Here is a 23,535-nt window from a genome sequence, read left to right on the forward strand (position 1 = left end):
GCGGGGTGAGACACTACCTGCTGATGAGGGAGCAGGGGAACGCCGCAGAGCTACACTCCCTAGGTTCATGTCTGAAGTTACTGGGACTCATGGTAGAGCACTGTTGAGGCCAGAACAGTGCGAACAGGTGATGTCGTGGATTGCCGACAATGCTTCGAGCAATTTGTCCACCAGTCAGTCTTCCACGCAGTCCACCCATGTCACCGAAATCGGCACTCCTCCAGCTCCTGCACCTCAGCCTCCTACCCCCCAGTCTGCCCCCTCCCAGGAAAATTTGGCATTTGAACCGGCATACTCTGAGGAACTGTTTTCTGGACCCTTCCCACAGTCACAGACCATTTGTCCGGTTGCTGCTGAGCAATTTTCCGACGCCAAGGTTTTCCACCAGTCGCAGTCTGTGGGTGATGATGACCTTCTTGACGTAGTGGAAGAAGTGTGTAAAGAGGTGTCCGACGATGAGGAGACACGGTTGTCAGACAGTGGTGAAGTTGTTGTCAGAGCAGGAAGTCCAAGGGGGGAGCAGACTGAGGGATCGGAGGATGATGAGGTGACAGACCCAAGCTGGGTTGAGAGGCCGAGTGAACACAGTGCTTCTGAGACGGAGGAGAGTCCTCGACCAGAACAGGTTGGAAGAGGCAGTGGTGGGGCCAGACGGAGAGGCAGGGCCAGAGCAGGTGCATCAGCGCCAAATGTGTCACGTAGTGAAGCTCCCGTGGCGAGGGCTCCCGCGGCGAGGGCTAGATTTTCAGAAGTCTGGAGGTTCTTTAAGGAAACACCGGATGACCGACTCACTGTGGTGTGCAACCTTTGCCAAACCAGGATCAGCAGGGGTTCCAGCACTACTAGCTTAACTACCACCAGTATGCGCAGGCATATGAATGCTAAACACCCCACTCAGTGGCACCAAGCCCGTTCACCTCCGGCCGTGCACACCACTGCTCCTTCCCCTGTGTCAGCCCCCTGCCCAGGACCCTGGCACAAAAACCCCATCGTCGCCTCCACGATCCTCCACAGCATCCACCAGCGTTCAGCTCTCCATACCCCAGACACTGGAGCGGAAACGGAAATATAGTGCAACCCACCCGCACGCCCAAGCCCTTAATGTCCACATCTCCAGATTGCTTAGCCTGGAGATGCTGCCCTATAGGCTAGTATAGACCGAGGCCTTTCGCAACCTCATGGCGGCGGCCGCCCCTCGGTATTCGGTCCCCAGCCGCCACTACTTTTCCCGATGTGGCGTCCCAGCCCTGCACCAGCACGTGTCAGACAACATCATCCGTGCCCTGACCAACGCCGTTTCTGACAAGGTCCACCTGACCACGGACACGTGGACGAGTGCTAGCGGGCAGGGCCACTATATATCGCTGACGGCACATTGGGTTAACTTGGTGGAGGCTGGGACCGAGTCTGACCCTGCGGCTGGTCATATACTGCCGACGCCGAGGATTGCGGGGCCTACCTCGGTCCAGGTCTTTCAGGCCTACTATGCCACCTCCTCCTCCCACCTCTCCTCCACCTCCTCCTCCGAACTACCATCCGTGGGCATGGCGCCATCAGTCGCTAGCTCTAGGCACAGCAGCAGTGCCGTCGCTAAGCGACAGCAGGCGGTGCTCAAACTGCTGAGCCTAGGCGATAAAAGGCACACCGCCCAAGAACTATTACAGGGCATCACCCCTGAACCTGAAGCCAGGCATGGTTGTGTGTGACAACGGCCGTAACCTGGTGGCGGCTCTGCAACTCGGCAGACTGACACATGTGCCATGCCTGGCCCATGTGTTAAATCTGATAGTTCAGCGTTTCCTCAAGACATACCCCAATCTGTCTGATTTGCTCACGAAGGTGCGCCGCATCTGTGCGCATTTCAGGAAGTCCAGCACAGATGTTGCCACTCTCAGGGCAGCGCAGCGCCGCCTCCAACTGCCTGCTCACCGACTGTTGTGCGACGTGCCCATGAGGTGGAGTTAAACATTAACCATGTTATCCAGAGTTTACCAGCAGCGCAAAGCGATTGTAGACTGCCAGATGTCAACTTCCACCAGAACTGGTAGTCAGGTTAGTCAGCTTCCTCAAGTCTACAATGAGGAGTGGACGTGGATGTCTGATATCTGTCAGGTGCTGAGTAACTTCGAGGAGTCAACACAGATGGTCAGTGGCGATGCCGCCATCATCAGCCTCACCATCCCGCTGCTTGGCCTGTTGAAAAACTCTCTGATCAGCATGAAGTCGGAAGCTTTGCGCTCGTCACAAGAGACGGGGGAAGAAGATTCCCTTGTTGATAGCCAAAGCACCCTTAGGTCTGTTTCTCAGCGCATATCGGAGGAGGTGGAGGTGGAGGAGGATGAGGAGGAAGAGGAGGAGAATGTTGGCGAAACACAAGAGGGGACCATTGTTCAGTCCTTCACTGTTCAGCGTGTATGGGCAGAAGAAGAGGAGTTGGAGGAGTTGGAGGAGGAGGAAATGGACAGTCAGGCCAGTGAGGGGAGTGAATTCTTGCGCGTTGGTACTCTGGCGCATATGGCAGATTTCATGCTAGGCTTCCTATCCCGTGACCCTCGCGTTCAAAGAATTTATTCCAGCACCGATTACTGGGTATTCACTCTCCTGGACCCACGGTACAAGCAAAATCTTTCCACTCTCATCCCTGGAGAGGAAAGGAGTGTGAGAATGCATGAATACCAGCAGGCCCTGGTGCACAAGCTGAAACAGTATTTCCCTTCTGACAGCGCTAGCGGCAGAGTGCGTAGTTCTGCGGGACAAGTAGCGAGGGAGAGTAGGCGAGCAGGCAGCTTGTCCAGCACTGGCAAGGGTACGCTTTACAAGGCTTTTGCCAGCTTTATGTCACCCCAGCAAGACACTGTCACCTGTCCCCAGTCTCGGCAGAGTAGGGCTGATCTTTACAGAAAGATGGTGAGGGAGTACGTAGCTGACCATACCATCGTCCTAAATGATCACACAGCTCCCTACAACTACTGGGTTTCAAAGCTGGACATGTGGCACGAACTGGCGCTGTACGCCTTGGAGGTTCTTGCCTGCCCTGCCGCTAGCGTGTTGTCCGAGCGGGTTTTCAGTGCAGCTGGTGGCATCATCACCGATAAGCGTACACTGACAGGCTGACGCTTATTAAGATGAATAAAGCCTGGATTTCTCATAATTTCCAATCTCCACCAGGTGAAGGAAGCTCAACCTGAATAATTTATGCACTCCTCCTCCTCATATTTCCTTCTCCTCCTCTTTGTACACTAAAGCAGAGGAAACTGGCTATTTTTTGACAGGGCCCACTGGCTCTAGCTATAGTACTTTATGCATTTAATTTTTCTGGAGGGCCACCTACCCGGTCCTCTGTTTTAAACAATTTTTGGGAGTGCCACATACAGGCACTCAATCTATTCAATTTTTCTGGAGGGCCACCTACCTGCTCCTCTGGTTTGAAAACTTTTTTGGACTGCCACATACAGGCACTCAATCTATTTCATTTTTCTGGAGGGCCACCTACCTGCTCCTCTGGTTTGAAAACTTTTTTGGACTGCCACATACAGGCACTCCATCTATTCAATTTTTCTGGAGGGCCACCTACCTGCTCCTCTGGTTTGAAAACTTTTTTGGACTGCCACATACAGGCACTCAATCTATTTCATTTTTCTGGAGGGCCACCTACCTGCTCCTCTGGTTTGAAAACTTTTTTGGACTGCCACATACAGGCACTCAATCTATTCAATTTTTCTGGAGGGCCACCTACCTGCTCCTCTGGTTTGAAAACTTTTTTGGACTGCCACATACAGGCACTCAATCTATTCAATTTTTCTGGAGGGCCACCTACCTACTCCTCTGGTTTGAAAACTTTTTTGGACTGCCACATACAGGCACTCGATCTATTTCATTTTTCTGGAGGGCCACCTACCTGCTCCTCTGGTTTGAAAACTTTTTTGGACTGCCACATACAGGCACTATCCAAATTAAATTGTCTCCATAGCAGCCTCCACACGTTGTCTCCATTGCTACCTCCAAAAGTCGTCCATATCGCTGCCTCCATACATCGTCCCCGTATCAAACGAGGTGTGTCAGGCAGAAATTTGGGTTGTTTTCATGGATTCCACATCAAAGTTGTTAACTTTGTCGCCACCCTGCTGTGTAATCCACAAAATATACTGGCAAACTTTTACCATTTACGGATATTATTTCAGCGCTTCTTGCGCATCTGTTTACATTCCCCTCACCTGCCATATCCCAAACTTATAAGAACGCTACTACACTTAACTTGGTGGAGGCTGGGACCGAGTCTGACCATGGGGCTGGTCATATACTGCCGACGCAGAGGATTGCGGGGCCTACCTCGGTCCAGGTCTCAAAGGCCTACTATACCTCCTCCTCCTCCCACCCCTCCTCCACCTCCTCCTCCTCCGAATTACCATCCGTGGGCATGGCGCCATCAGTCGGTAGCTCTAGGCACAGCAGCAGTGCCGTCGCTAAGCGACAGCAGGTGGTGCTCAAACTGCTGAGCCTAGGCGATAAAAGGCACACCGCCCAAGAGCTATTACAGGGCATTCCACATCAAACTTGTTAACTTTGTCGCCACCCTGCTGTGTAATCCACAAAATATACTGGCAAAATTTTATCATTTACCGATATTATTTCAGCGCTTCTTGCGCATCTGTTTACATTCCCCTCACCCGCCATATCCCAAACTTATAAGAACGCTACTACACTTGATCTTATACAAAAGGTTCTTTGAAGTGCTGTTTGGGGAGTAGCCTAGAGACAGGGGCTTGGATTGGCGAAAGCTCGCCTGGAAGCGGAGCGCCAGCTCCATCCCAAGATCCAACTAATATAGTTTTAACTGCAGCACCTTTAATCTACTACTAGTTCACTGCCTCCATAATAATAATAATAATAATCTTTATTTATATAGCGCCATCATATTCCGTAGCGCTTTACAAATCATAGGAAACAAATACAAATATAATGTAACAGAGCACAACATTTGTATGGAACAACAGGAGTGAGGTCCCTGCTCGCCAGAGCTTATGGTTTATGAAGATGATGGGGTAACACGAGGTAAAAGAATATTTAATGGTCAAGCCATTCTTCTTAGGGAATAGAACAAAATATAATAAATGGAATTGCTGTCGCTTGAACCACTCAGCCGTCATCTTATATACCAGGTCCAGGGTGAATGGGACTGCAGAGAAGTCTGGTGCCTGTTGGTTGCTGGATAACAGATGGGAGGACGACACAGGACGGGTTAGTAGAAGAGTTAAAACTTCATGCAGTTAATGAGTGTTATAGGCTTGCCTAAAGAAATGGGTTTTAAGAGCATGTTTGAAACTTTGGAGGTTAGGTATTAGTCTGATAGTCCGGGGCAGAGCATTCCATAGAATTGGTGCAGCTCTAGAGAAGTCTTGGAGACGCGAGTGGGAGGTCCGCACTAGGGTAGAGGTTAATCTAAGATCACTGGCGGATCTAAGAGCACGGGTTGGGCGATAGACTGAGATAAGAGAGGAGAGGTAGGGGGGTGCAGCATTATACAGAGCTTTATGGATGAGGGTTATTATTTTAAACTGTATTCGAAAGGAGACTGGCAGCCAGTGCAGCGACTGGCATGAACTGTAGGCATACATGGTCCCCTTATCAAACGAGCTGTGTCAGGCAGAATTTTGGGTTGTTTTCATGGCTTCCACAACAAACTTGTTAACTTTGTCGCCACCCTGCTGTGTAATCCACAAAATATACTGGCAAACTTTTATCATTTACCGATATTATTTGAGCGCTTCTTGCTCACCTCCTTTGGTTCCTCTCTGCCACCCATTGGTTTTAAGCCTGAGTCCATTTGGGGTATGTTGCCAAGACACTCTCTAGCCTGTCGCTGCTGCCGCTGCTTCTGCATGCCGTCCCCTATAGTGTCAGGGTCAATTATTGGATGTTTTAGATGCTATCTAGCTTCATTCTGTCACTCTGTCATGGCCATGCTGTTGCCCATAATTTTGGCATAATGGTGCGTTTAAGCAGCCTCAGAGGCATCCATGCATGCTGCCCCTGCTGTTTCCTGTCCATTTCCATGGTGTTTCCATCCTTTTCTGAGGTTTCCAGGTGTTTGGCCAAGCTTCCCTGTGCAGAGCCTTGGTCCCCTTGAAAAATGCTCGAGTCTCCCATTGACTTCAATGGGGCTCGTTATTCGAGACGAGCACTCGAGCATCGGGAAAAGTTCGTCTCGAATACCGAGTACCCGAGCATTTTAGTGCTCGCTCATCTCTAGTCTTATGTGAAAATACTGCTTTTGGCTAAAAAGTGATGAATCTTTTTGGTCATGTTGGGACATTATCTAACATAAAACGTTTGGTAAAGCTATACAAAAAATATTGGTGATATGTTTATATAATCAGACATTAAGATTGAGGCAAATACAGTAAATAAGTTTAGTGCTAGCAGCGATAAGATCAGTGCATAAAGGTGCACTGATGATGATCTGTTGTGCTTTGGAGCTACCAACTCTAGGGGGGGGGGGTCATTTTCAAATCAGATAAAATAAATATGCTGGAGCATTTTTTATAATGTCCCTTTTCCTGCAGTTTACCCCTCTTGTAATGCCCTGTTTGCTGCAGCTCCTCCAATAATGACTTTTCTCAGACCACCTACTGAACCAACCTCTATCTTTTGTGATTTCTCCTTTTAGCTGTAAAAATTCTCATACTTACCTTTCACAGTTCCCCTGCAGCAGTCCTCCTTTGTTCTCTGCTAGAGCTGTGCATGGCAAAGGTTGCCAGGTGTGGTGTGATGATATCATAGCACTTGCCAGTGATTGAGGACGACATCCATTAAATACCACAATAGTGCAATATGATATTATTCCAATTCTCCATGATAGAGGGGGTAAATAGGTTCTACCATAAAAGTGTGATAAATAACTTCTCTCAGAGTGTTAATATTATACTCCCACTCAGTATTTTAAATTACACTAAAGACTGTGAATATTGTATTGTGGCATGCTGGAATGGAATTTGAGGGGGTGTGGGCTGGAGGAAGCATTTAACTAAACTATGGGCCAGATTAACTATTATTGAGGCAAATTGCACTATGTGCGAACTAATGTGGAGCAGGTGACACATTCATGAAGACCTGATCGCGGTATTCATGAATGTGGCGTAGGCTGTGTATTTATGTGCAGTCTACACCAGAATGCTGGCGCAAACTGCATAGTAAATCGGGGCAGAAAAGTGTTAATATACAATTCTATATTGTGAAAAAAATTTTGTGAAACAAAAATAAAAATATTTATACGTCTGCTACTAATTTTAATTTGTCATCCTTGACTCATTGTAGTTCTTTCCTCCCTAAAAAGGATGCATCTCCCTTCCGACCACAGAAACATATGAACACTATTCAGCCCTTTCCTGATAAAATGGAATATAAGGTACAAGAGGCTTCGCAGGAAGTGTGCTCATTTCCATCTGGAAATGTGACTCACTGTGAATTGCATTTTTACTGTTTGAATCAGCTGTCGAAGAAGTCAGTTCTTGGCTACTTTCTCTATACCATTAATCACATGAAGGAAATTATTTTCATATGACGACTACGTAAATAAATATGGGAGTTTACTAGGAATCCTAGTAAGCTCCAAGTGTGTAAATAACCGGAGCTATGGACGCAGCTAGAGAATGGATTATTCGATTCACATACACTATTTTTGAGCATAGCTACAGAATAAAAGGAATTAAAGGCATTTCCTATGCTGAAGGGCTAAATAAGGACCTCTGTAAGTCTGACACTGCTGGACACTATACTTAATGAGAGTAATTTATTGACCCCTTTCTAAATTTGGACATTCCTGAATGCCAGCAAAGCTGTCGGGGCATTCAAATATTAGAGGCTCATGGGCACTTGGTGTCGATCAGAGTGGGACAATCGCTTGCCAAGATAGCCGTGAGTTTATATCAAACTTCCAGGCCTGTCTTTAGGCAGCATCTGAAATAGTCTGTGAGTAATAGACTAATGCAGATGCATGGCAAAATCTCCATATACTGCGAGACAGCAGTCTTGCAGTATATGGTGGGAGTGATCAGAAACCCTAGGGTTCAAGTATCCTAATGGGTCTAAAAATACAGTAAAAATTAAAAAAAATATAAATCATAAACATGTTAGGTATCACCATGTCCCAAAATGCGCAATCTATCAAAATATAAAAATCTTTATTCCCTGTGGATTAAAAAATAGCGCTCAAATGTCAGAATTGTCAATTTATAGACATTTTGTATTTTTATTAAAAAGTGATCAAAAGGTCGTACAGTCCCCGAAAAAAATAGTAGCAATGATAACAACATCTCGTTCCACAAAAATGACACATTACATTGCTCCATACACCAAACCATGAAAAAGTAATTGGCGTCAGAATTGGGCAGAATCAAGTTTTTTTTGTGCAAAAATTTTTTAAAAAAAAATCTATTAAAACATAATAAAACCTATATATATATATATATAATATATGGTATTGCTGTGATCATACCGAACCAAAAAATTAATTTGAGGCGTCATTTGTAAAAACGGAGCCCACATTTGTTTTTTTTTTCCCAATTTCACCACATTTGGAATGTCCTCCACTCATTGCCTGTAGTAATGGCTCCTGTTTTAGTACAAAAGACACCTGTCCACATCCTCAAGCAGTCACACTCCAAATTCCGCTATGGTGAAGACCAAAAGAACACCAGAAACAAAATTGTAGGCCAGCACCAGACTGGGTAGACTAAATCTGCATTAAGAAAGCAGCTTGGTGTGAAGAAATCAAATGTGGGGGCAATAATTAGAAAATGGAAGATATAAAAGACCACTGATAATCTCCCTAAATCAGGGGCTTCATGCAAGATCTCATTCCATGGTGTCAAAATGCTAACCAGAATGGTGAGCAAAAATCGCAGAATCACATGGGGGAACCTACTGAATGACCTGCAGAAAGCTGGGACCAATGTAACAGCCAGCCAACATGGCCTAGCCAGTCTATAGATCTCAACCCTATAAAAAAAATCTTTGGACGGTGTAGAAAGTCTGTGTTGCCCAACGACAGCTTTAAAACATCACTGCTCTAGAGGAAATCTGCATGCAGGAATGGGCCAACATACCAGCAACGGTGTTTGCCAAAATTGTAAAGACTTACAGAAAACGCCTGGCTCCTGTCAAGTATTGAGATAAACTTTTGTTATTGAATAAAACTTATTTTCCACCATAATTTGCAAATACATTCTTTCAAAATCTGACAATTTGTTTTTCTGGATGTGTTTTCACTGTTTGTCTCTCATACTTGAGGTCTACCTCTGATGTCAATTACAGGTCTCCCTCATCCCTCAAGAGGAGAACTTGCACAATTGGTAGTTGACAATAATAATAATAATTCTTTATTTATATAGTGCACCCAGATTATGCAGCGGTGCACAAAGCATGTCAAATGGGTCCCTGTCCCCATGGGGCTCACAATCTAAACAACCTACTAGTATGTTTTGGAGTGAAACCCACACAAAGACGGAGAGAACATACAAACTCTTTGCAGATGTTGACCTGGGTGGGACTAGAACCCAGGACTCCAGCGCTGCAAGTCAGAAGTGCTACTCACTCAGCCACTGTGCCACCCAACTATACCTTTTCCCCACTGTATATTGTAGTGAAAATTCTTTAGTGAATGACAGGTTCTCTTTAAATGCCAGTCTTTCTATTTTCCACTACCGTTGTATGGCATCTCAGATCTACTAAGAGGCATTAGATCAGAGGTAACATAAAGAATAGAGATGAGCGAACACTAAAATGCTCGGGTACTCGTTATTCGAGACGAACTTTTCCCGATGCTCGAGTGCTCGTCTCGAATAACGAACCCCATTGAAGTCAATGGGAGACTCGAGCATTTTTCAAGGGGACCAAGGCTCTGCACAGGGAAGCTTGGCCAAACACCTGGGAACCTCAGAAAAGGATGGAAACACCACGGAAATGGACAGGAAACAGCAGGGGCAGCATGCATGGATGCCTCTGAGGCTGCATAATCGCACCATTATGCCAAAATTATGGGCAACAGCATGGCCATGACAGAGTGACAGAATGAAGCTAGATAGCATCTAAAACATCCAATAATTGACCCTGACACTATAGGGGACGGCATGCAGAGGCAGCGGCAGCAGGCTAGAGAGTGTCATGGCGACATACCCTAAATGGACTCAGGCTTCAAACCAATGGGTGGCAGAGAGGAACCAAAGGAGGTGAGCAAGAAGCGCTCAAATAATATCGGTACATGATAAAAGTTTGCCAGTATATTTTGTGGATTACACAGCAGGGTGGCGACAAAGTTAACATGGAAGCCATGAAAACAACCCAAAATTCTGCATGACACAGCTCGTTTGATAAGGGGACGATGTATGGAGGCAGTGAACTAGTAGTAGATTAAAGGTGCTGCAGTTAAAACTATGTTAGTTGGATCTTGGCATGGAGCTGGCGCTCCGCTGCCAGGCGAGCTTTCGCCAATCCAAGCCCCTGTCTCTAGGCTACTCCCCAAACAGCACTTCTAAGAACCTTTTGTATAAGATCAAGTGTAGTAGCGTTCTTATAAGTTTAGGATATGCCGGGTGAGGGGAATGTAAACAGATGCGCAAGAAGCGCTGAAATAATATCCCTAAATGGTAAAAGTTTGCAAGTATATTTTGGGGATTACACAGCAGGGTGGCGACAAAGTTAACAACTTTGATGTGGAATGCCCTGTAATAGCTCTTGGGCGGTGTGCCTTTTATCGCCTAGGCTCAGCAGTTTCAGCACCGCCTGCTGTCGCTTAGTGACGGCACTGCTGCTGTGCCTAGAGCTACCGACTGATGGCGCCATGCCCACGGATGGTAATTCGGAGGAGGAGGAGGTGGAGGAGGGGTGGGAGGAGGTATAGTAGGCCTTTGAGACCTGGACCGAGGTAGGCCCCGCAATTCTCTGCGTCGGCAGTATATGACCAGCCCCAGGGTCAGACTCGGTCCCAGCCTGCACCAAGTTAAGTGTAGTAGCGTTCTTATAAGTTTGGGATATGGCGGGTGAGGGGAATGTAAACAGATGCGCAAGAAGCGCATGATGCGCATGGAGCTGGCGTTCCGCTGCCAGGCGAGCTTTCGCCAATCCAAGCCCCTGTCTCTAGGCTACTCCCCAAACAGCACTTCTAAGAACCTTTTGTATAAGATCAAGTGTAGTAGCGTTCTTATAAGTTTAGGATATGCCGGGTGAGGGGAATGTAAACAGATGCGCAAGAAGCGCTGAAATAATATCCCTAAATGGTAAAAGTTTGCAAGTATATTTTGGGGATTACACAGCAGGGTGGCGACAAAGTTAACAACTTTGATGTGGAATGCCCTGTAATAGCTCTTGGGCGGTGTGCCTTTTATCGCCTAGGCTCAGCAGTTTCAGCACCGCCTGCTGTCGCTTAGCGACGGCACTGCTGCTGTGCCTAGAGCTACCGACTGATGGCGCCATGCCCACGGATGGTAATTCGGAGGAGGAGGAGGTGGAGGAGGGGTGGGAGGAGGTATAGTAGGCCTTTGAGACCTGGACCGAGGTAGGCCCCGCAATTCTCTGCGTCGGCAGTATATGACCAGCCCCAGGGTCAGACTCGGTCCCAGCCTGCACCAAGTTAAGTGTAGTAGCGTTCTCATAAGTTTGGGATATGGCGGGTGAGGGGAATGTAAACAGATGCGCAAGAAGCGCATGATGCGCATGGAGCTGGCGTTCCGCTGCCAGGCGAGCTTTCGCCAATCCAAGCCCCTGTCTCTAGGCTACTCCCCAAACAGCACTTCTAAGAACCTTTTGTATAAGATCAAGTGTAGTAGCGTTCTTATAAGTTTAGGATATGCCGGGTGAGGGGAATGTAAACAGATGCGCAAGAAGCGCTGAAATAATATCCCTAAATGGTAAAAGTTTGCCAGTATATTTTGTGGATAACACAGCAGGGTGGCGACAAAGTTAACAACTTTGATGTGGAATCCATGAAAACAACCCAAATTTCTGCCTGACACACCTCGTTTGATAAAGGGACGATGTATGGAGGCAGCTATATGGACGACTTTTGGAGGTAGCAATGGAGACAACGTGTGGAGGCTGCTATGGAGACAATTTAATTTGGATAGTGCCTGTATGTGGCAGTCCCAAACATTTTTCAAACCAGAGGAGCAGGTAGGTGGCCCTCCAGTAAAATGGGATAGATTGAGTGCCTGTATGTGGCAGTCCCAAAAATGTTTCAAACCAGAGGAGCAGGTAGGTGGCCCTCCAGTAAAATGGAATAGATTGAGTGCCTGTATGTGGCAGTCCCAAAAATTGTTCAAACCAGAGGAGCAGGTAGGTGGCCCTGCAGTAAAATGGAATAGATTGAGTGCCTGTATGTGGCACTCACAAAAATTGTTTCAAACAGAGGACCGGGTAGGTGGCCCTCCAGAAAAATTAAATGCATGAAGTACTATAGCAAGAGCCAGTGGGCCCTGTCAAAAAATAGCCAGTTTCCTCTGCTTTACTGTACAAAGAGGAGGAGAAGGAGGAAAATGAGGAGGAGGAGGAGGAGTGGATCAATTATTCAGGTTGAGCTTCCTTCACCTGGTGGAGATTGGAAATTCTGAGAAATCCAGCCTTTATTCATTTTAATAAGCGTCAGCCTGTCAGCGCTGTCAGTCGACAGGCGTGTACGCTTATCGGTGATGATGCCACCAGCTGCACTGAAAACCCGCTCGGACAAGACGCTAGCGGCAGGGCAGGCAAGAACCTCCAAGGCGTACAGCGCCAGTTCGTGCCACATGTCCAGCTTTGAAACCCAGTAGTTGTAGGGAGCTGTGTGATCATTTAGGACGATGGTATGGTCAGCTACGTACTCCCTCACCATCTTTCTGTAAAGATCAGCCCTACTCTGCCGAGACTGGGGACAGGTGACAGTGTCTTGCTGGGGTGACATAAAGCTGGCAAAAGCCTTGTAAAGCGTACCCTTGCCAGTGCTGGACAAGCTGCCTGCTCGCCTACTCTCCCTCGCTACTTGTCCCGCAGAACTACGCACTCTGCCGCTAGCGCTGTCAGAAGGGAAATACTGTTTCAGCTTGTGCACCAGGGCCTGCTGGTATTCATGCATTCTCACACTCCTTTCCTCTCCAGGGATGAGAGTGGGAAGATTTTGCTTGTACCGTGGGTCCAGGAGAGTGAACACCCAGTAATCGGTGCTGGAATAAATTCTTTGAACGCGAGGGTCACGGGATAGGCAGCCTAGCATGAAATCTGCCATATGCGCCAGAGTACCAACGCGTAAGAATTCACTCCCCTCACTGGCCTGACTGTCCATTTCCTCCTCCTCCAACTCCTCCAACTCCTCTTCTTCTGCCCATACACGCTGAACAGTGAAGGACTCAACAATGGTCCCCTCTTGTGTCTCGCCAACATTCTCCTCCTCTTCCTCCTCATCCTCCTCCACCTCCACCTCCTCCGATATGCGCTGAGAAACAGACCTCAGGGTGCTTTGGCTATCAACAAGGGAATATTCTTCCCCCGTCTCTTGTGACGAGCGCAAAGCTTCCGACTTCATGCTGACCAGAGAGTTTTTCAACAGGCCAAGCAGCGGGATGGTGAGGCTGATGATGGCGGCATCGCCACTGACCATCTGTGTTGACTCCTCAAAGTTACTCAGCACCTGACAGATATCAGACATCCACGTCCACTCCTCATTGTAGACTTGAGGAAGCTGACTGACCTGACTACCAGTTCTGGTGGAAGTTGACATCTGGCAGTCTACAATCGCTCTGCGCTGCTGGTAAACTCTGGATAACATGGTCAGTGTTGAATTCCACCTCGTGGGCACGTCGCACAACAGTCGGTGAGCGGGCAGTTGGAGGCGGCGCTGCGCTGCCCTGAGAGTGGCAGCATCTGGGCTGGACTTCCTGAAATGCGCACAGATGCGGCGCACCTTCGTGAGCAAATCAGACAGATTGGGGTATGTCTTGAGGAAACGCTGCACTATCAGATTTAACACATGGGCCAGGCATGGCACATGTGTCAGTCTGCCGAGTTGCAGAGCCGCCACCAGGTTACGGCCGTTGTCACACACAACCATTCCCGGCTTGAGGTTCAGCGGTGCCAGCCACAGATCAGTCTGCGCCGTGATGCCCTGTAATAGCTCTTGGGCGGTGTGCCTTTTGTCGCCTAGGCTCAGCAGTTTGAGCACCGCCTGCTGTCGCTTAGCGACGGCACTGCTGCTGTGCCTAGAGCTACCGACTGATGGCGCCGTGCCCACGGATGGTAGTTCGGAGGAGGAGGTGGAGGAGGGGTGGGAGGAGGAGGAGGCATAGTAGGCCTGAAACACCTGGACCGAGGTAGGCCCCGCAATCCTCGGCGTCGGCAGTATATGAGCAGCCCCAGGGTCAGACTCGGTCCCAGCCTCCACCAAGTTAACCCAATGTGCCGTCAGCGATATATAGTGGCCCTGCCCGGCAGCACTCGTCCACGTGTCCGTGGTCAGGTGGACCTTGTCAGAAACGGCGTTGGTCAGGGCACGGATGATGTTGTCTGACACGTGCTGGTGCAGGGCTGGGACGGCACATCGGGAAAAGTAGTGGCGGCTGGGGACCGAATACCGAGGGGCGGCCGCCGCCATGAGGTTGCGAAAGGCCTCGGTCTCTACTAGCCTATAGGGCAGCATCTCCAGGCTAAGCAATCTGGAGATGTGCACATTAAGGGCTTGGGCGTGCGGGTGGGTTGCACTATATTTGCGTTTCCGCTCCACAGGATGCTGTGGAGGATCGTGGAGGCGACGATGGGGTTTTTGTGGCAGGGTCCTGGGCAGGGGGCTGACTAGCAGCTGACACAGGGGAAGGAGCAGTGGTGTGCACGGCCGGAGGTGAACGGGCTTGTTGCCACTGAGTGGGGTGCTTAGCATTCATATGCCTGCGCATACTGGTGGTAGTTAAGCTAGTAGTGGTGGAACCCCTGCTGAGCCTGGTTTGGCAAATGTTGCACACCACAGTCCGTCGGTCATCCGGTGTTTCCTTAAAGAACCTCCACACTTCTGAAGATCTAGCCCTCGCCGCAAGAGCCCTCACCACGGGAGCTTCACTAGTTGACAGTGGCGCTGATGCACCAGCTCTGGCCCTGCCTCTCCGTCTGGCCCCACCACTGCCTCTTCCAACCTGTTCAGGTCGAGGACTCTCCTCCGTCTCAGAAGCACTGTGTTCACCCGGCCTCTCAACCCAGCTTGGGTCTGTCACCTCATCATCCTCCGATCCCTCAGTCTGCTCCCCCCTCGGACTTCCTGCCCTGACAACAACTTCCCCACTGTCTGACAACCGTGTCTCCTCATCGTCGGACACCTCTTTACACACTTCCACTACGTCAAGAAGGTCATCATCACCCACAGACTGTGACTGGTGGAAAACCTGGGCATCGGAAAATTGCTCAGCAGCAACCGGACAAGTGGTTTGTGACTGTGGGAAGGGTCCAGAAAACAGTTCCTCAGAGTATGCCGGTTCAAATGCCAAATTTTCCTGGGAGGGGGCAGACTGGGGGGGAGGAGGCTGAGGTGCAGGAGCTGGAGGAGTGGCGATTTCGGTGACATGGGTGGACTGCGTGGAAGACTGACTGGTGGTGGACAAATTGCTCGAAGCATTGTCAGCAATCCACGACATCACCTGTTCGCACTGTTCTGGCCTCAACAGTGCTCTACCACGAGTCCCAGTAACTTCAGACATGAACCTAGGGAGTGTAGCTCTGCGGCGTTCCCCTGCTCCCTCATCAGCAGGTGGTGTCTCACCCCGCCCAGGACCACGGCCTCTGACCCCTGCAGTAGTTGGACGCCCACGTCCCCGCCCTCGTCCTCTACCCCTAGCCCTCGGGTTAAACATTTTTAAAATGAGAGTTATAACTTTATTTTTTTTTTTACTTTTTTTTGTTTTTTTTTGTGTGTTTTTTGTTTTTTTTTGAGTTTTTAAAACCAAACAATGCTATCCTATTGCTATGGCTATTTTCTAGCCAAGTATCAAAGGAAGCACAGTACTATGCCAGATGAGATGACACTGAGTTATTGCCTAATAGAAATCCAACCCCTACTGAATTTTGCCACTTCGGCCTTTGCTATGGATATGTGCGCCACTAAGCGCAGAACACAGCGGTCGCAAGTCCCACTACAAATTGCTCAGAATTGGCAAGTACATGCACTGCAGAAACTACAGCCACCAGCAGATCAACCAGAAATCAAATATATAGAACGCTACTGTAGGCTTCAAGATCAAGAAGCTGTTTGTATTCTCCTATGGCTATTTTCTAGCCAAGTATCAAAGGAAGCACAGTACTATGCCGGATGAGATGACACTGAGTTATTGCCTAATAGAAATCCAACCCCTACTGAATTTTGCCACTTCGGCCTTTGCTATGGATATGTGCGCCACTAAGCGCAGAACACAGCGGTCGCAAGTCTCACTACAAATTGCTCAGAATTGGCAAGTACATGCACTGCAGAAACTACAGCCACCAGCAGATCAACCAGAAATCAAATATATAGAACGCTACTGTAGGCTTCAAGATCAAGAAGCTGTTTGTATTCTCCTATGGCTATTTTCTAGCCAAGTATCAAAGGAAGCACAGTACTATGCCGGATGAGATGACACTGAGTTATTGCCTAATAGAAATCCAACCCCTACTGAATTTTGCCACTTCGGCCTTTGCTATGGATATGTGCGCCACTAAGCGCAGAACACAGCGGTCGCAAGTCCCACTACAAATTGCTCAGAATTGGCAAGTACATGCACTGCAGAAACTACAGCCACCAGCAGATCAACCAGAAATCAAATATATAGAACGCTACTGTAGGCTTCAAGATCAAGAAGCTGTTTGTATTCTCCTATGGCTATTTTCTAGCCAAGTATCAAAGGAAGCACAGTACTATGCCGGATGAGATGACACTGAGTTATTGCCTAATAGAAATCCAACCCCTACTGAATTTTGCCACTTCGGCCTTTGCTATGGATATGTGCGCCACTAAGCGCAGAACACAGCGGTCGCAAGTCCCACTACAAATTGCTCAGAATTGGCAAGTACATGCACTGCAGAAACTACAGCCACCAGCAGATCAACCAGAAATCAAATATATAGAACGCTACTGTAGGCTTCAAGAAGCTGTTTGTATTCTCCTATGGCTATTTTCTAGCCAAGTATCAAAGGAAGCACAGTACTATGCCAGATGAGATGACACTGAGTTATTGCCTAATAGAAATCCAACCCCTACTGAATTTTGCCACTTCGGCCTTTGCTATGGATATGTGCGCCACTAAGCGCAGAACACAGCGGTCGCAAGTCTCACTACAAATTGCTCAGAATTGGCAAGTACATGCACTGCAGAAACTACAGCCACCAGCAGATCAACCAGAAATCAAATATATAGAACGCTACTGTAGGCTTCAAGAAGCTGTTTGTATTCTCCTATGGCTATTTTCTAGCCAAGTATCAAAGGAAGCACAGTACTATGCCAGATGAGATGACACTGAGTTATTGCCTAATAGAAATCCAACCCCTACTGAATTTTGCCACTTCAGCCTTTGCTATGGATATGTGCGCCACTAAGCGCAGAACACAGCGGTCGCAAGTCTCACTACAAATTGCTCAGAATTGGCAAGTACATGCACTGCAGAAACTACAGCCACCAGCAGATCAACCAGAAATCAAATATATAGAACGCTACTGTAGGCTTCAAGAAGCTGTTTGTATTCTCCTATGGCTATTTTCTAGCCAAGTATCAAAGGAAGCACAGTACTATGCCAGATGAGATGACACTGAGTTATTGCCTAATAGAAATCCAACCCCTACTTAATTTTGCCACTTCAGCCTTTGCTATGGATATGTGCGCCACTAAGCGCAGAACACAGCGGTCGCAAGTCTCACTACAAATTGCTCAGAATTGGCAAGTACATGCACTGCAGAAACTACAGCCACCAGCAGATCAACCAGAAATCAAATATATAGAACGCTACTGTAGGCTTCAAGAAGCTGTTTGTATTCTCCTATGGCTATTTTCTAGCCAAGTATCAAAGGAAGCACAGTACTATGCCAGATGAGATGACACTGAGTTATTGCCTAATAGAAATCCAACCCCTACTGAATTTTGCCACTTCAGCCTTTGCTATGGATATGTGCGCCACTAAGCGCAGAACACAGCGGTCGCAAGTCTCACTACAAATTGCTCAGAATTGGCAAGTACATGCACTGCAGAAACTACAGCCACCAGCAGATCAACCAGAAATCAAATATATAGAACGCTACTGTAGGCTTCAAGAAGCTGTTTGTATTCTCCTATGGCTATTTTCTAGCCAAGTATCAAAGGAAGCACACTACTATGCCAGATGAGATGACACTGAGTTATTGCCTAATAGAAATCCAACCCCTACTGAATTTTCCCACTTCGGTCTTTGCTATGGATATGTGTGCCACTAAGAGCTAAACACAACGGTAGCAAGTCCCCCTGCTAATTCCTCACAAAATGGTAAAAGATGCAAATTAAAATAAAAAAAGTAGAACGTTATTGTAGCCCTAAGAAGGGCTGTTGGGTTCTTTGAGAATCACTCCTGCCTAACAGTAAGCTAATAGAACACCCTAACGCTTTCCCTGAGCAGCAGCAGCTCTCTCCCTAGCGGCATCCAGAGACAGAATGATCCGAGCAGCGCGGCCAGCGGCTAGTCTATCCCAGGGTCACCTGATCTGGCCAGCCAACCACTGCTATCGACGTGTAAGGGTACCACGTCATGCTGGGTGGAGTGCAGAGTCTCCTGGCTTGTGATTGGCTCTGTTTCTGGCCGCCAAAAAGCAAAACGGCGGGAGCTGCCATTTTCTCGAGCGGGCGAAGTATTCGTCCGAGTAACGAGCAGTTTCGAGTACCCTAATGCTCGACCGAGCATCAAGCTCGGACGAGCATGTTCGCTCATCTCTAATAAAGAACCATTGCATCTTAGTGGTTAAATTAAAAAAAATAAAAGTGGGTTCCCCCATCATCTCTACTTGGTCACCATTTTATAGTGTATTATGTTACATTGGTCATCGTCATGTATTCTAATGGCAGAGGAAAAGGAAATTAAAGTCAATAAGAAAAGAGTGGAAACTAAACAAACAAAGATTTCCTTTAACCCCTTAACGCTCTGCGCCGTAGCTCTACGGCGCAGAGGTATAAGGGATGTATGAAGAGGGCTCACGGGCTGAGTCCTCTTCATACAGAGGTGGGGGTTTTTGCATTTTGCACAAAACCCCCACCGGTAATAACCGCGGTCGGTGCTTGCACCGATCGCGGCTATTAACCCTCTAAACGCCGCCCGCAAAGTCGCGGGCGGCGTTTAAAAGACGGCGGCGCGCGGGCGCCGCCATCTTTTTTTCGATCGCCACGCCCCCGAACGTCATCGGGGGGCGGCGATCGGTTACCATGGTAGCCTCGGGTCTTCTCTTGACACGAGGCTACATGGTTTATGCAGGTTCGTTACAATGAGCCAGTGGCTCATTGTAATGTAAGACCTGCAAAAGCGTCATATATTGCAATACTGTAGTATTGCAGTATATGGTAGGAGCGATCTGATCATCTAGGGTTAATATACCCTAGATGGTCTAAAAAATAGTAAAAAAAAAAAGAAAAAAAAAAGTTTAAAAAATAAAAAAAATTTATAAAATATTAAAAGTTCAAATCACCCCCCTTTCCCTAGAACGGATATAAAACATAACAAACAGTAAAAATCACAGACATATTAGGTATCGCCGCGTCCCAAAATGCCCGATCTATCAAAATATAAAATCGGTTACGGCCGGCGGTGACCTCCGAGGCGGGAAATGGCGCCCAAATGTCCGAAATGCGACTTTTACACCTATTTACATAACATAAAAAATGAAATAAAAAATGATCAAAATGTCGCACAGACCTCAAAATGGTAGCAATGAAAACGTCGCCTCATTTCGCAAAAAATGACCCCTCACACATTTCCGTGCGCCAAAGTATGAAAAAGTTATTAGCGTCAGAAGATGGCAAAAATTTTTTTTTCTTTTTTGTACACATTCGTTTAATTTTTGAAAATGTATTAAAACACAATAAAACCTATATAAATTTGGTATCACCGCGATCGCACCGAACCAAAGAATAAAGTAGGCGTGTTATTTGGAGCGAAGAGTGAAAGTCGTAAAAACTGAGCCCACAAGAACGTGACGCACGTGCGGTTTTTTTTCAATTTTTCCACATTTGGAATTTTTTTTCAGCTTCGCAGTACACAGCATGTTAAAATAAATAATATTACGGGAAAGTAAAATTTGTTACGCACAAAATAAGCCCTCACACAGGTCTGTACACGTAAAAATGAAAAAGTTATGGATTTTTGAAGTTGGAGAGCGAGAAATTAGCCGAAAAACCCTCCGTCCTTAAGGGGTTAATAAATGCATAACTGTAATAGTAATAGTGTAAAAGGTATACACAATCAGTATACAACTTATAACAAACCATTCTGTGAATCAATGTGCAAAAAAATAATTTCTGGGTACTGTTTACAGGCGGTCCCCTACTTAAGGACACCCAACTTACAGACAACCCATAGTTACAAGCAGACCCCTCTGACCTCTGGTGAAGCTTTCTGAATGCTTTACTATAGTCCCAGATTGCAATAATCAGCCATTAGGTGTCTGTAATGAAGCTTTATGGATAATCCTTGAACCCATTTCAGCAAAAAATGTTTAAACTCCAATTTTCACTGGGGCCAAATTTTTTTTGTCTGGACCTGGAATTATAAAATATACAGTTTCGAATTACATTCAAATTCAACTTAAGAACAATCCTCCGGACCCTATCTTGTACGTAACCCAGGGACTGCTTGTATTTAATAAAATAACACATATTTTGTTTCCCAAAGTAAGAAAACAGTGAACACAGGTAATCCCTGAGCTAGGCATGGATAAGTGTATCATGGAGTGTGGGGTCAAGTATGTAAGACGATAAATGAATGATGTTTGTAGTTTCCTGGGCTCCATTAAGGCAAGGTGTTCTACTTCATACAAGTTTCCGATTATCAAAACTTAAGAAGGAAAAACAAGTCTACCCAAATAGACCTGAAAACCAGAGCACACGCAAAAGTGAATCATTCGGGGACATACTATTTACGGTCTGTTTAGATGTTTTCTCATACATTTACTTTCAATGACCTCTCACCCACATTAAACATGAATCACCCGAATCCATTCATGTCCCAGGAATGCCGGCTGCATGCATCTATAGTAAGTCATTAAAACCACATTCTGACAAACGCTGCCACAGGATGCGTTCAATTAAAATCATAAGCTACAAAGGTTGTAAATGGTAGGGGAGATAGTAATATTCCGTTTAACCCTTAAACGTCTCTGTAAAATAAGAATTGAAGCGAATAATATTACATATATATATATATATGTGTGATCAGCAGCACCTGCAAAAAATGAGGACTGGATGAATGAATACTGCAGTAGGGGGATCCGTTTCTATAACCAGACAATTTACTTTACTTAATGATGCCAAACAGTATTAAAGCTTATGGAGAGAGCTCACACTATAGGCTTAGGTTGACTGCTGTATTTTAAACAACTAAGATCGTTGCTGGCAATGATTGCAGGTGTTACTCTTTTAACATTTGATCACAACACTTAAAGGAAATCTACCATCAAAATCCATCACGATAAACCATGGACACTTACTCATTAGATCCAGGGGCCGTCACTGTGGTAATCTTCTTATAGTTGTTTTTCATGGCTATAATGAGCCTGAAGGGCTCAAGGAGCTTTAAATGCTGTTACAATGAGCAGAACATGCCTCACCCAACCCGCTGCTCTCTCCCTTTTCTGCTCATTGTACCAATCTGTGAAACTACAGCGCTGAGGAGCTCTGGAAACACCCACCAGATCAAGAGGGGCTAGGGTAGCCCCTCAGGCTCATTGGCATATTTTTAAGGTTGATTTTAGATTTATATTTATGTTGATTTATATTTGTAAACAAATATAAGAAGATTACTACAGTCACACTGGCTGAATCCATGAGTAAGTACCCCTGGTTTATTATGATGGATTTTGATGGTAGATTTTCTTTGATTGACAACTGCACGCAACACTATCTTTATCAACAATAAAATTAAAAAGTCAATGCTCGACTCCTTTGCACATAAAACAGTTCTGTCCAAGTAAAAGGTTCATGTTACCACTCCTCTACAGTCAGAAATGGAAGACCCTTGCCGTTGTTTTATATATCCAAAATATGATCCTTATTGTCAGGCTTCAATAAACCTTCATGTCCGAAGACTGTCAAGGATCCTATATGAAAAGAACAGATAGATCTTGCAGATCGCCCAGGTATAATGATAAAAATATTTTTTCTTGTATATTAATCTTAAAAAAGCCAAACGCCTTGCCCTTCCTTAGGTTCCGCCTCTTCAGGCATGACTGAAGAGAATAAATACAAGAATAATATTTTTATCTTTATACCTGGGCGATCTGCACAATCTAGCTGTTCCTTTCATATAGGATCCATGACAAGTTTGGACATGAAGGTGGATTGACCTGACAATAGGGAACCTATATTGGAACTTATATCCATTTCTGACTGTACTGGAGTGGTGAGATTAGCCTTTTAATTGGACAGAACAGTTTCATGTGCAAAGGAGTCGAGCATTGACTTTTTTATTTTATTGTCCATTTTTGGGTGCATCTGAGAATGTGCCCTGTCTTATTGCTCCTCTGATAAACCCCAGAGATGAAAAGGAGCTTAACACTTTATAGTTTTGTTGTGCAGCAATTCCTCTAGCAATCTGCTGTAATTGCTGTAAAATATTGTTTAATAAGTCTGCTTAGACTTAGACTCTAATTGATTCTTATTATTTTAGATTTTATATGTAGTTACATATATACATGGAAAGTAAATATCATGGACAATACGATTAAATACTTGAATGCCTTATTGTATTCATTCCACTTTTCCTAGTCAACTTTGATGTTCTCAGCTTAGGAGTGGGCATGTTGCCAATGACTTTGGCGTGTTTACATATTACGTCATGAAGAGAGAGTCCTGAACTTGTATGATTATATCAATAGGAAAGGAGTAAGCAGTGAATTTTACAATCCAATTAGCCCCTGTAGAGAAGAATGCAAACACTAATTGTTCAAATATTACATAAATTCCTTTTATAAATACTTTTACTTGAAAGCAGAAATGGTCATAAATGACAAAATAACTATAACTTCTGACCAAATGGTTACATGTAAGCATAGTGACTCAGTAGTTGTAGTGCTGCGCTTTTGGGTACTTGCCTGAGGTTGAGTTTCTATGGATTTCCTCCAGATATTGTGGTTTCCTATACAGATAGGATCTTAGCTTGTGAGCCTACTGGAGACTTTAAATGGTGAAAACCAGGCATATACAGAACATAGCAAGTGTCCTTGTATAACAGCTCAGAGATCACATGACTGACTGATAGATCATAGTATAATACTGAATAAGGTTAGTAAAAGACATTAGACCATCAAGTCCAACCTATTAAATTACTGTATACC

The sequence above is a fragment of the Engystomops pustulosus genome, chromosome 2 (assembly GCF_040894005.1).
Source record: "Engystomops pustulosus chromosome 2, aEngPut4.maternal, whole genome shotgun sequence".
Lineage (NCBI taxonomy): Eukaryota > Metazoa > Chordata > Amphibia > Anura > Leptodactylidae > Engystomops > Engystomops pustulosus.